This window comes from Lissotriton helveticus, chromosome 6 (genome assembly GCF_964261635.1).
Source record: "Lissotriton helveticus chromosome 6, aLisHel1.1, whole genome shotgun sequence".
NCBI classification, from domain to species: Eukaryota; Metazoa; Chordata; class Amphibia; order Caudata; family Salamandridae; genus Lissotriton; species Lissotriton helveticus.
The window spans coordinates 2,095,624,260-2,095,638,035 of record NC_136067.1 but is presented as its reverse complement, the minus strand read 5'-3'; the positions used below and the strand labels follow the sequence as shown (position 1 = coordinate 2,095,638,035).

Genomic DNA, 13,776 nt, shown 5'->3' with positions numbered 1-13,776 from the left:
CCTACCCGTCTGCAGGACAGCAACAGCCAATGTTGCAGCAAGTACAAGTACAGACACCAGTCCAACAGACACAGCCACAACTGGTTCAACAACAGGTGCCTATGTACCAAATGGTGCCGCAGACACAGGTTCTTGTACCTCAGGGAACCACAGTACTGCAGCCCGCCAATCCGGTTCTGCAGGGTACCATTCAGCAACATCAGGCTGGAAGATATACCAGCTAGGAAAGCCCACAGAAGACCCTAGTGTGTCCCTTGTTATCGTGCCTCACAGACATCAGAAAGGACCCAGTTGTGTATGTGACGATCAACAACAAAACGTATAGTTTTTTGATTGACACAGGTGCAACATTTTCCTGTATAACAGAGGGAGCACTGCCTATTTCCAATCAAAGCGTAGACACACAGGGTTTCTCTGGGGCAATTACAAGGGTCCCTTTCACCAAGCCAGTACCAATGAAAATAGGAGGCAAAAGCATTCAGCAGCGACTGCTTTATTCGACACAGTCCCCCGTGAATTTATTGGGCCGCGATCTTATGGCCAAATTAAACATGACAATTCAATTTGATGAAAAAGGCACAATGACTTGCTCCATTCCTGGCACATCACTGAAAAGAATGATGGCTGTCACCGTGGACTCTTCTATGAGAGACCAAATAAGAGCTCGCCCAGTGGATGAACTAGCATTCTCCACAGTTGTGCAAATGGTCATTGCCAATTCACCAGAAATGGCAGGGCGCACTGTACAGCTACCCAAAGAATTTCTTTTCCGTCCTCAGTCACAGAATATGCCAACACCAGACAAAAATATGATCCTAGGAATACAATGTTTTAACATAACACCGACATATGGAGTCTTTATAGCAGGAGATGACTTTGGCCACTCATGGGCCTGTGTCATTTTTATTGAGCCTGGACATCAGGTGAGAAACATTACAGATCAAGAACTATTCGGTGATAGTGAAGACATTGTATATCAGAATCCAGTCCCCGTGTCAGTGACAGTTGAAATCAGAACACCAACACAACCCACAGTAATTGATACTGCACGTGACTCAGACCTAGCTCAGGTGCCCGACATCCTTTGGACTACAGGTCCCAATGATGTGGGGCTCATTCAATCGGCAGAACCATTCAAAGTGACACTGAAACCTGGCGCCATTCTTCCCAGAATGCGCCAATACCCTTTGTCCAAAGAAGCTGAAGAAGGAATAGCCCCTACGATTCAGGCATTACTGGATCAAGGTGTGATATATCCTTGTATCTCACCTTGCAACACCTGTCTGTTTCCTGTGAGAAAACAACAAACAAATCAATGGAGGCTGGTTCATGATCTTCGCTCGATTAACAGCATAGTGATACCAGAGTTTCCCATCGTCCCTGACCCTTCAGTGATCCTTACAAACATCCCACAAAATGCAAAATACTTTTCCGTCATTGACCTGAAAAATGCTTTTTTCAGTGTCCCACTGCATCCTGAAAGCCAGTTTCTGTTCGCATTTGTATTCAGAAATAGGCAATTTTGCTACAAAAGGCTCCCTCAGGGCTATTGTGAGTCCCCCAGTGTGTTTAACAGAGTTGTCAAGGATGACTTATCAAATTTCCAATGTGACAGCACTTTGCTGCAATATGTCGATGACATACTCCTCTGTAGTGCAACAGAGCAAGAGTGCAGAAAAGATACAATTGCTCTGCTTACAACACTAGCACATAGAGGATACAAAGTAGACAAGCAAAAACTACAATACTGTCAGGAAGAAGTACAGTATTTAGGTCAACTGATCTCAGCCTCAGGAAGAAGAGTTACGCCAGGAAGAGTAGAAGCAATAAGGAATGCTCCGGAACCACAGACAGTTAAAGACATGCAGAAGTTCCTAGGACTAGTGAACTATGTCAGGCAGTGGGTCTTTGATTATTCTACTATAACAGCACCACTCCTGAAAGCTGTCAAAACAGCTAAGGACAGGCATAACAAGATTGACTGGACACCTGAAATGACATCAGCCTTTGTAAAATTAAAAGATAAGATTACAAATGCACCAGTGTTGGGATCTCCAGATTATACAAAGGAATTCTATCTGTTCACGCACTGTAATGGACAGGTCATGACAGCAGTCCTCACCCAGAAATACCCCTTGGGTCCCAAACCAATTGCATACTTCAGTGGCATGTTGGACTCAGTGATGAAAGGCCACTATCCTTGTGAACAGGCTCTTTCAACAGCAGCATTTGCCGTTGAGAAAAGCACCCCCATAGTCATGGGCTCCCCTCTGACGTTGTACACTGAGCATGCTGTTTTTGCAATAATACAGAAAGCTAAAACAACTCTTACCACACAAAGAGTGTCAGGATATGAAGTCATACTGTCATTACCATCGTTGAAGGTTGTAAAATGCCACACTGTAAACCCAGCCACGTTCTTTGCCCATCCAATTGCGACAACTGATGATGACACCCATGATTGTGCCACATACTGCCCAGATGAGTCAGGTACAGCAAAGGAGGACCCATTACCAGACAGTATAATTTACTTTGTTGATGGTTCTTCCACTATTGATCAAGAGACAGGGATAAGACACACTGGAGCAGCTGTAGTCAGAGCGCAACAGAATAACTCCTCAGATTCTCTGGACATTGTACAGCAGATTACATTGCCACCCCATTACTCAGCCCAGGCAGCAGAGTTGGTTGCATTAATAGCAGCGCTGAAGCATGGAGCTGATGAGAGAATTACTGTGTACTCTGATTCAGCATATGTCACCACAACAACGCATTCCAGCATATTGAGATGGAAAAGGCGCGGGTTTCTTAAAACGGATGGCACGCCTGTAATGCATAAACAGTTACTTGAAGAACTAATTGATTCTCTGACACTGCCAGCAGAGGTAGCAGTAGTGAAATGTGCAGCGCACACGAACGGCCAAGATTTTGTTTCCAGAGGAAATGCAATGGCTGATTGGGCTGCTAAAGCAGCAGCCAAAGGCCAGAGTTGTACACAGTCACTATCCCCGACACAGAGTGACTGCACCCCCATTTTGCTTGCCAAAGATGCACACCCAATAGCGCAGGAAGATACACAAGAAGCAGCTGAGGACACAAGTGAGTCACCACTCCCAGATACACCTGATTCAACACTTCCATATACAATTGATGACACACAGCAATTTGACATCATTGCACAGTTGCACCTCAGAGAGATACAAGAAAGTGCCCAAGCTGAAGAAAAAGAGTTGTGGAAGAAGAGGGGAGTACAACAGGATGCCTCAGATTTTATTTACAGACAGACAATGACAGGGAAGCCTGTCATGCCACAGGCTCTTTTGCAAGTAGCACTTACCCAGCTGCACCTTCCTACACATGTCCCTCGTGATATCATGTCCTCTAACCTGCAGGCAGAATGGTTCATCCCCAATGCACATGAACAGATACAACTCTTTGTTCATCAGTGCCTTATCTGTCAGCAGTATTCACCCAACCCAGCTATGAAAACAGTTGCTTTAACAATACCAAGGCCTAAGGGTCCCTTTAGGGAACTCCACATTGACTATGTGGACATGCTTGACAGATGTCACAACTACCGATACCTCATCGTGGTAGTATGTCCTTTCTCACGATGGATTGAGGCTGGACCATGTGTCCATTGTGACGCTAAGGCCGCAGCTACCTTCCTACTTCGTGAGGTCATATGTCGCTGGGGATTGCCAGAATCCATCCGCAGTGACAATGGCGGGCATTTTTCAAACTCCATCTTTGAGATAATAGCCACTATGTTAGGAATAAAACATAAACTTACTTCAGCCTATCACCCACAAAGCAATGGTATCTGTGAGCGCCTCAACGGATTGCTCAAAGCCAAGATCAGCAAGATAAGCGCCACAATTGGGAAAAAATGGCTCTATTGCCTCCCAATTGCTTTGTTTGCACTCAGGAACAGCCCCAGCTCTGATCATCACCTCACACCTCACCAGCTTGTCACTGGCAGATCAATGAATACAGTTGTTCCTTCCACCCGACCTAAAGTAGACAATGAAACGTCTTCTGAGATTGTGAAAGCTGAATTATTTGATTACTTGTGTGCCCTAACCCGTGCTGCTAGATTTCTTTCTATTCAGACATCCAAGACCAAGAAAAAGGACGGCACAATTTCCAATGAACTTTTGCCCATCCGCCCTGGAACACAAATCTTCATAAAGAAGCAAGTGCGGAAGTGGAGAGACCCTAAGTACGAGGGACCTTACCTGGTCATTGACTCTTCACCCACTGCGGTCCGAATTGCCGAACGTAAAGCATGGGTTCATCTGAACCATGTGAGGATTCACCCGGCACCATCAGAGACTTGAACATTTATCGAAAGGAGGGCGTTCCATTTCCCATGACAATCCAGGATAAAGACTATGGAGAACGTATGAGAGTCTACGGGATAGGAAACAGCAACAGACCAACATCTCCCTCCAGGATCTCTATTAAAAAGATATGTATTATTGTATTGTTATTCTTTGTTATGTTCGTTGCTTCAATGGCTATATTTCATTGGCTTGCTTTACAAGCAGAGAGAGAAAAGGCTATATCAAGCAAAGTTAGGCCTACCATCTTAGTAGAAAATAACATGCCAGAAACGAGTCCTGGTAACATACTAGATGAGGAATACACCAGCAATGGCTACACCACCCCTGTACCCGCGACACCTTCCACACCCTCTGTAGACCACACCGAGTGGGACAGGGTACTTGATATCACTGTGAATGCCCCTGGGAAAGGTGTCTCTAGACGTTTCCGTCAGCATAAAAGGAGTGTCAGGTATAAAATGGGTCGCAATAAAACACCAAGGAGATACACCCCTCGCACACAACGTAAGGAGAAAGACACAGAACAAGTCTCAAACTGGGTCAGTGATCTCCAGGACACAGTTGTGTACACATTCGAACAACACTCTATGCCTGATTTTTCCTCCCAGCGCCCTGGCGTGTCAGTACAGAATGATGGTACCCATAACGCATTGTTGGATAATATGTGGTACAGAGACATGAGGGAGGTGGGGAGGAAAGCCACGAATGATTCCTGCTTTGTGTGCTCATACATTCCACATGCTGTAGGTGCAGACAAATTGCTCATTCCCAAAGAGATTCCACCGTCCACTGCCAAATGTCTCCTACACCTGTTCCTTTGTCGCATACATGGTCAGATACAGCTCCAGTCAGCAAAAATTAATACGGCATATGTAAACGCCTCAGAGTGGGATAACAAGTATGTTACATTCACTGTCGTTTCTGATCCAGTAGAATTTGAAAGGAGAATGGAAGTTTACCATGAAATGGGAGTACCTGCTAATATGATACAGGTCTGGGAGTATCAGTTTAGAAAGCTAGGATACTTCACCTTCCCAACACCCCCATCGAAATGCCACACGCCCGAATATCAACAGACTAACCATACCCATGACACATGCCCTTGTCAGTGGAGACCCGTTCTGCGCCTGTGGGCCAATATATATTTTAATAACAGATGGAATGGGCCACATGAATTAATATGCAAGGCAGCCTCCTTAGGTAGCCCGGTTGTAGGTCAGGAACATAAGCATTATACCAATGTGACTATTGGGAGGGAATGTGCTGAGATATGGGCACAAGAAACTAGAAGATACACTCTCAATGAAGGTACAAAGTACAAACCTAAAAGAGCATACAAACTTAAGTCTCCTCTCCTTTGCTTCCTAGGTACCGGAACAGTGCCTGTGGGCCGAAACACAAACTGCAGTCACACAGTGTTTAATTTTGACCTCCAGCACGGTACTTCTAGTCTCATGGACATCTATTGGGCATGCGGCGAGCACATCTATCTGCAGCTGCCCCCCCACTGGCAAGGACTATGTTCCGTTGTAACAATGCATGAACTACATCTTGTTGTCCCTGCAGCGAACATTTCCCGCATCCACACACACCCAATGGCAGATGATGTTACCCTGCTTCATCGTGGGAAAAGAGAAATAATGAAATACTTCTCTGATGGCCCTTTTCACAAAATACCTCAGGATTACAGACTCTTCAACGATGCAGAACTTTTCTTTGGGGGAGTTATCCCCATGTTCCAGACTAAAGCCAATGCTCGCTGGCTGCAAGTGACCAGATATGAACTAATGCAACTCATCAATAACACCCGGGATGGGTTCAACGCCGTGAAAGAAGAACTTCGACCCCTACGACTTATGGTTCTAGAGCACAGATATGTTCTAGACCAGCTAACAGCAATGAATGGTGGTGTGTGTGCAAAGGTGGGAAAATCCTGCTGTACTTTCATTTTAGCGAACGATGCTGACAACGGAACACTCACGAAGGCCATCGAGGATTTGGACAACCTGGGGAAAGAGATGCATGAGGAAGGAGGTGCTGAAGCAGATCTCGTAAATGGCTGGTTCGATTTGAACTGGATGCCTTCATGGCTGTCTGCAGTGCTTACATTTTTAGTGCCAATTTTCTGTGTGCTGTTGTTGTTGTGTTTTGGAACACAGATGCTGATATACTGTGTAAAGAGATTTAGTTCTCAAATGATAGGGATGAATTATGTAGGCTCAGGGTCATATACTGGAATACGTAGGGATAAGGGAGATAATGGAGAGACGACAATGATGAGTATAGTGGAATTGACCATTCCTGACTCCCGCCCATTGCCAGACATTCCTGTGAATAGTCAGTATCAGGCCCAGGTGCATAGAGTCCCACCACATTCATCACAGGGAGACTTGATGCGTCCCTATGAGACAATGTGTGATAATTTAGGGAAAACAGATGCAGATTCAGGAAAAGTGCAGGACAAAGATTCAGAGGTACAGCCTCTTTGTGACTCGCCCTGGCCACTTCCCCCGTCTCCAGCCAAGTATGCAGTTCGAATGGTGTTTAAAGATGTCTGATAGGTTCAAATTTGAACCTGAGGGGGGAATGTTGGAGGGTGATTTTTACCTGCATAAGCTATCCTAGGTCACATCTATCACCTGCACAACTTGACCCCAGTGTAGGCCCTGCTGCTTAGCAGTTACAGGCCTCACCTACATTGCCCTGAGCACTGCCATTTTCTCTTAGCTTAAGCAGAAGCAGAAAGCAGGTCTGACCCAAACTTCACCCAGCTGCTCTTGTCTGCAAGGACCCGCACCCCTACCAGGCCCCACCTCATTGTACATTTCCCACAAGCTGTAGAAGTCAAGTTCCTCAATAAATCTTGCAACACACCCCACGTCCCCCACCTAAGCCATGAATAGAATAAGGGAAGCTCGCGCCACAACTACGTCAAGCAAGATATCCGATAAACTGAGGATAATTGTGGCGAAATATTATCGCAAACTGCCTGATTGACACAGGAATAGAACCCCTCGAAGCAATACTTGCACGATTCTGTCGTCCATTGATAGTTTAATAATAAACTTCCAGTCAAGTGGCAGGTCTCAGTCTAGACTGGAATATGTACAATTACAGGAAAGAGGCCCTACCAAACCTTACGGGTGGGAAAGGGTACAAGGCAGGCCAGTAAATGACAATGGAGGGGTATGGGCTACGTGGTGGCGTGACATTACGTAATTATAGTCTCATGTGTTTTGGACAGTATAAGAAGGAGCCCCGCAAAAACATCAGCGGGCAACTTCTCGTCTGTTTGTAGGTATTCAGACTGAGAGTTGTCTCCAAGGGCCCTTGATCAAATGTTCATATTTTATGTATGTAAATATTTTTGTATTATGTTTTAACTACTTTTTTAGACAAATCATTTTATATCTGCAAATGTGCTTTTTTAACTTGTTCTCTACATTTAAGCATTCATATTGTGGTCTTAGGAAATCTCACTGATATAGCATTGTGAGCGTACCTAATGATAAATAACATGTACTCTGCATTCTAATGTATCTTACAGGATTACACTTATAAGCAAATGTGAGTATTCATCTATGTAACAAGCACAACCGTTTTTATTCAATCTGCCTCAAAACTCACAAGTGTACCTTAAAGCAACTTTTCTCTCTCTTAGCAAATTTAAATCTTTACTCAGTATATTCAAATATTCAGACTGTGATTGTTCCTAGAAGCTGTGTCTTCAAATAAATTGTACAACTCTCAAGCTTCAGTCTCCAACAGCTCATATATATGTTTATTTCCTGTTTTTAGAGCAAGCGTTCCAGGAGCACCGGTTACAAATTAAGCCGTCCTATTCCCCTTAGTTCCCTTTCACAGTTTCTCCAGCGCGGCTTCTGAGCTGCTGCTCCAGACCCCTGGCCCCGCCTGCCCCTAATTAATCATCCCCTCCGACACATACCCTTCCACACTCATGGTGGCCAAAATAATTTCAAAAAGGGGGGGGGTTAAAAAGGGGGTGGTGATGGACAGAGTATCTGAGTTAATCAGAACACTCCTACCCAGTCAACAGATCAGGGCTTGATCCATCACCGTTTTTTAGCTCACTGCACCATCCCAGTTCAGAACCTGGCTATATGCAAATTAGTCTGTCGCTGGCCCAGTGCATCATGGGAACAGGGCAGACCAAACTACCAAGCCAATTCTTCACTGGAAAGGAAACAAGCTTCCGGGGACCGGTTTCTGGCATTACAGCCGTATTCGGCCCGGCTTGCTTGAATCCTGATGGTGCAGTGAGCAAGGGACTCATGTCTGAGCATACCCTTCCAAACTCATAATGGCCAAAATAATTTCAAAAAGGGGATGGTGAATCGTTTTAGCCACCACAAGTGTGGAAGGGTATGCTCAGATGTGAGTCCCTTGCTCACTGCACCATCAGGATTCAAGCAAGCCGGGCCGAAGACGGCTGCAATGCCAGAAACCGGTCCCCGGAAGCTTGTTTCCTTTCCAGTAAAGAATTGGCTTGGTAGTTTGGTCTGCCCTGTTCCCATGATGCACTGGGCATGGGACAGACTAATTTGCATATAGCCAGGTTCTGAACTGGGATGGTGCAGTGAGCTAAAAAACGGTGATGGATCAAGCCCTGATCTTTTGACTGGGTAGGAGAGTTCTGCTTAATTCAGATACTCTGTCCATCACCGCCCCCCTTTTTGAATCGTTTTAGCCACCACAAGTGTGGAAGGTTATGCTCAGATGTGAGTCCCTTGCTCACTCCACCATCAGGATTCAAGCAAGCCGGGCCGAAGATGGCTGCAATGCCAGAAACCGGTCCCCGGAAGCTTGTTTCCTTTCCAGTGAAGAAATGGCTTGGTAGTTTGGTCTGCCCTGTTCCCATGATGCACTGGGCCAGGGACAGACTAATTTGCATATAGCCAGGTTCTGAACTGGGATGGTGCAGTGAGCTAAAAAACGGTGATGGATCAAGCCCTGATCTTTTGTCTGGGTAGGAGTGTTCTGCTTAATTCAGATACTCTGTCCATCACCACCCCCCTTTTTGAATCGTTTTAGCCACCACAAGTGTGGAAGGGTATGCTCAGATGTGAGTCCCTTGCTCACTTCACCATCAGGATTCAAGCAAGCCGGGCCGAAGACGGCTGCAATGCCAGAAACCAGTTCCCGGAAGCTTGTTTCCTTTCCAGTAAAGAATTGGCTTGGTAGTTTGGTCTGCCCTGTTCCCATGATGCACTGGGCCAGGGACAGACTAATTTACATATAGCCAGTTTCTGAACTGGGATGGTGCAGTGAGCTAAAAAAACGGTGCTGGATCAAGCCCTGATCTTTTGACTGGGTAGGAGTGTTCTGCTTAATTCAGATACTCTGTCCATCACCACCCCCCTTTTTGAATCGTTTTAGCCACCACAAGTGTGGAACGGTATGCTCAGATGTGAGTCCCTTGCTCACTGCACCATCAGGATTCAAGCAAGCCGGGCCGAAGACGGCTGCAATGCCAGAAACCGGTCCCCGGAAGCTTGTTTCCTTTCCAGTAAAGAAGTGGCTTGGTAGTTTGGTCTGCCCTGTTCCCATGATGCACTGGGCCAGGGACAGACTAATTTGCATATAGCCAGGTTCTGAACTGGGATGGTGCAGTGAGCTAAAAAACGGTGATGGATCAAGCCCTGATCTTTTGACTGGGTAGGAGTGTTCTGCTTAATTTAGATACTCTGTCTATCACCACCCCCCTTTTTGAATCGTTTTAGCCACCACAAGTGTGGAAGGGTATGCTCAGATGTGAGTCCCTTGCTCACTGCACCATCAGGATTCAAGCAAGCCGGGCCGAAGACGGCTGCAATGCCAGAAACCGGTCCCCGGAAGCTTGTTTCCTTTCCAGTAAAGAATTGGCTTGGTAGTTTGGTCTGCCCTGTTCCCATGATGCACTGGGCCACGGACAGACTAATTTGCATATAGCCAGGTTCTGAACTGAGAGGGTGCAGTGAGCTAAAAAACGGTGCTGGATCAAGCCCTGATCTTTTGACTGGGTAGGAGTGTTCTGCTTAATTCAGATACTCTGTCCATCACCACCCCCCTTTTTGAATCGTTTTAGCCACCACAAGTGTGGAAGGGTATGCTCAGATGCGAGTCCCTTGCTCTCTGCACCATCAGGATTCAAGCAAGCCGGGCCGAAGACGGCTGCAATGCCAGAAACCGGTCCCCGGAAGCTTGTTTCCTTTCCAGTAAACCAATTGGCTTGGTAGGTTGGTCTGCCCTGTTCCCATGATGCACTGGGCCAGGGACAGACTAATTTGCATATAGCCAGGTTCTGAACTGGGATGGTGCAGTGAGCTAAAAAACGGTGATGGATCAAGCCCTGATCTTTTGACTGGGTAGGAGTGTTCTGCTTAATTCAGATACTCTGTCCATCACCACCCCCCTTTTTGAATCGTTTTAGCCACCACAAGTGTGGAAGGGTATGCTCAGATGTGAGTCCCTTGCTCACTGCACCAGCAGGATTCAAGCAAGCCGGGGCCGAAGACGGCTGCAATGCCAGAAACCGGTCCCCGGAAGCTTGTTTCCTTTCCAGTAAAGAATTGGCTTGGTAGTTTGGTCTGCTCTGTTCCCATGATGCACTGGGCCAGGGACAGACTAATTTGCATATAGCCAGGTTCTGAACTGGGATGGTGCAGTGAGATAAAAAATAGTGATGGATCAAGCCCTGATCTTTTGACTGGGTAGGAGTGTTCTGCTTAATTGAGATACTCTGTCCATCACCACCCCTCTTTTTAGGTCTCGTGACCTTAAATGCGCGCAAGCGCATTGAGGAGCGAGAATTCAAGTGCTCGAAATCCTCTTCAAACCAAGGGCTTCGTTCCTTGGCGTTTTCTTGAAGTTCACGTGGCCACAGGCACGCGCTTTTGGGCCATAAACTCTGTTCCCCACAGCATTACATTCATTTCTCCTCCCCCTCCCCAGCCAGCTTCCCCTAGGCCGTAGCAGCACTCCTCCCACACCAGCACCTCCCCTCTCTCTCCCCGCAAACACAGCCTTTACATACTTCAAAGGCTTATCACTTCACACGGCCGCAGGCTGTGCAACCAGAGCACTTCAGTTGGTGCGCAGCCCCCCTCCCAGCACTGCCTTGTTACTCTCGGCCAGGCTCCGCATTTCACTCATTGAAATAACTTTAGAGCAGCATAAAAGGGTATACAAACAAAGTAATGTAACTAAACAGAACATATATTCTTAACTAAATGTGGCATATACATGGATAATATATGGAACGTATGTAAGCATAACATACTATATGTAGAGTGCAGAGTGCAGATTCAGAGTGCAGTGTGCAGAGTGCAGTGTGCAGAGTGCAGAGTGCAGATTGTGAGTGCAGATTGTGAGTGCAGATTGTGAGTGCAGATTGTGAGTGCAGATTGTGAGTGCAGATTCAGAGTGCAGAGTGCAGATTCTGAGTGCAGATTGAGAGTGCAGATTGAGAGTGCAGATTGAGAGTGCAGATTGAGAGTGCAGATTGAGAGTGCAGATTCAGAGTGCAGATTCAGAGTGCAGATTCAGAGTGCAGAGTGCAGATTCAGAGTGCAGATTCAGAGTGCAGAGTGCAGATTCAGAGTGCAGTGTGCTGTGTGCAGAGTGCAGATTGTGAGTGCAGATTGTGAGTGCAGATTGTGAGTGCAGATTGTGAGTGCAGATTCAGAGTGCAGAGTGCAGATTCTGAGTGCAGATTCAGAGTGCAGAGTGCAGATTCTGAGTGCAGATTCAGAGTGCAGAGTGCAGATTCAGAGTGCAGAGTGCAGATTCAGATTGCAGATTCAGAGTGCAGATTCAGAGTGCAGATTCAGAGTGCAGATTCAGAGTGCAGATTCAGAGTGCAGATTTAGAGTGCAGATTCAGAGTGCAGAGTGCAGATTCAGAGTGCAGATTCAGAGTGCAGAGTGCAGATTCAGAGTGCAGAGTGCAGATTCAGAGTGCAGATTCAGAGTGCAGATTCAGATTCAGAGTGCAGATTCAGAGTGCAGATTCAGAGTGCAGATTCAGAGTGCAGAGTGCAGTGTGCAGAGTGCAGATTGTGAGTGCAGATTGTGAGTGCAGATTGTGAGTGCAGATTGTGAGTGCAGATTCAGAGTGCAGAGTGCAGATTCTGAGTGCAGATTCAGAGTGCAGAGTGCAGATTCAGAGTGCAGAGTGCAGATTCAGAGTGCAGATTCAGAGTGCAGATTCAGAGTGCAGATTCAGAGTGTAGATTTAGAGTGCAGAGTGCACATTTAGAGTGCACATTTAGAGTGCATATTGCACATTTAGAGTGCACATTTAGAGTGCACATTGCACATTTAGAGTGCACATTGCACATTTAGAGTGCACATTTAGAGTGCACAGTGCACATTTAGAGTGCACAGTGCACATTTAGAGTGCACATTTAGAGTGCAGAGTGCACATTTAGAGTGCACATTTAGAGTGCAGAGTGCACATTTAGAGTGCAGAGTGCACATTTAGAGTGCACATTTAGAGTGCAGAGTGCACATTTAGAGTGCACATTTAGAGTGCAGAGTGCACATTTAGAGTGCAGAGTGCACATTTAGAGTGCAGAGTGCACATTTAGAGTGCACATTTAGAGTGCAGAGTGCACATTTAGAGTGCACATTTAGAGTGCAGAGTGCACATTTAGAGTGCAGATTCAGAGAGAACTCAGCAGCACCACCACAGCATCACTCAGCACCACTCAGCGCAATCCCAGCACCACTCAGCGCAATCCCAGCACCACTCAGCGCAATCCCAGCACCACTCAGCGACATCACAGCATCACTCAGCGACATCACACCATCAATCTGTGCAACCATTCAACAACAACTTGTTCAATTATGTTCTCTCAATGTTTCAAGCTTTATTACAAATGTCACAAAAAGAGGTTATTTCACTTTTTCTTGGATTTTCATCAAATAAAATACACTGAACATAATCTTCACAAACGTTATTTACAAAAGTTTAAGCTATTGCCAATATAAATTACAATAACTTTTATTTAAGTATTAATTATTTAAAAAAATTAAAAGCCGTTGCTATTTGTAATATCAATACATCTAAGTCACGTAAATACAAAACATGTTGCATTACAAATGCTATAGTCGTCACATGTGCGAAAGTTATAACTATTGGCATTGAAAATGACAAAGCTATTAATTTAGCTATTTTCAAAATCAACACATAAATAAAAAAATTGTCATTTACAAGACCAATAGCTCAAACTTTCATAATGCGAGACCTATTGCATTGCAAATGTTTGTTGAATCGTTTTAGCCACCACAAGTGTGGAAGGGTATGCTCAGATGTGAGTCCCTTGCTCACTGCACCATCAGATTCAAGCAAGCCGGGCCGAAGACGGCTGCAATGCCAGAAACCGGTCCCCGGAAGCTTGTTTCCTTTCCAGTGAAGAATTGGCCTAGTA

The 13,776-nt window shown here is 45.8% G+C and overlaps 1 pseudogene; it reads left to right on the top strand.

Moving 5' to 3' along the window:
* The first annotated feature begins 2,074 nt into the window (after window positions 1-2,074).
* LOC144763051 (uncharacterized) overlaps window positions 2,075-13,776 on the top strand; it is a 115,842-nt pseudogene continuing 104,140 nt past the window's right edge.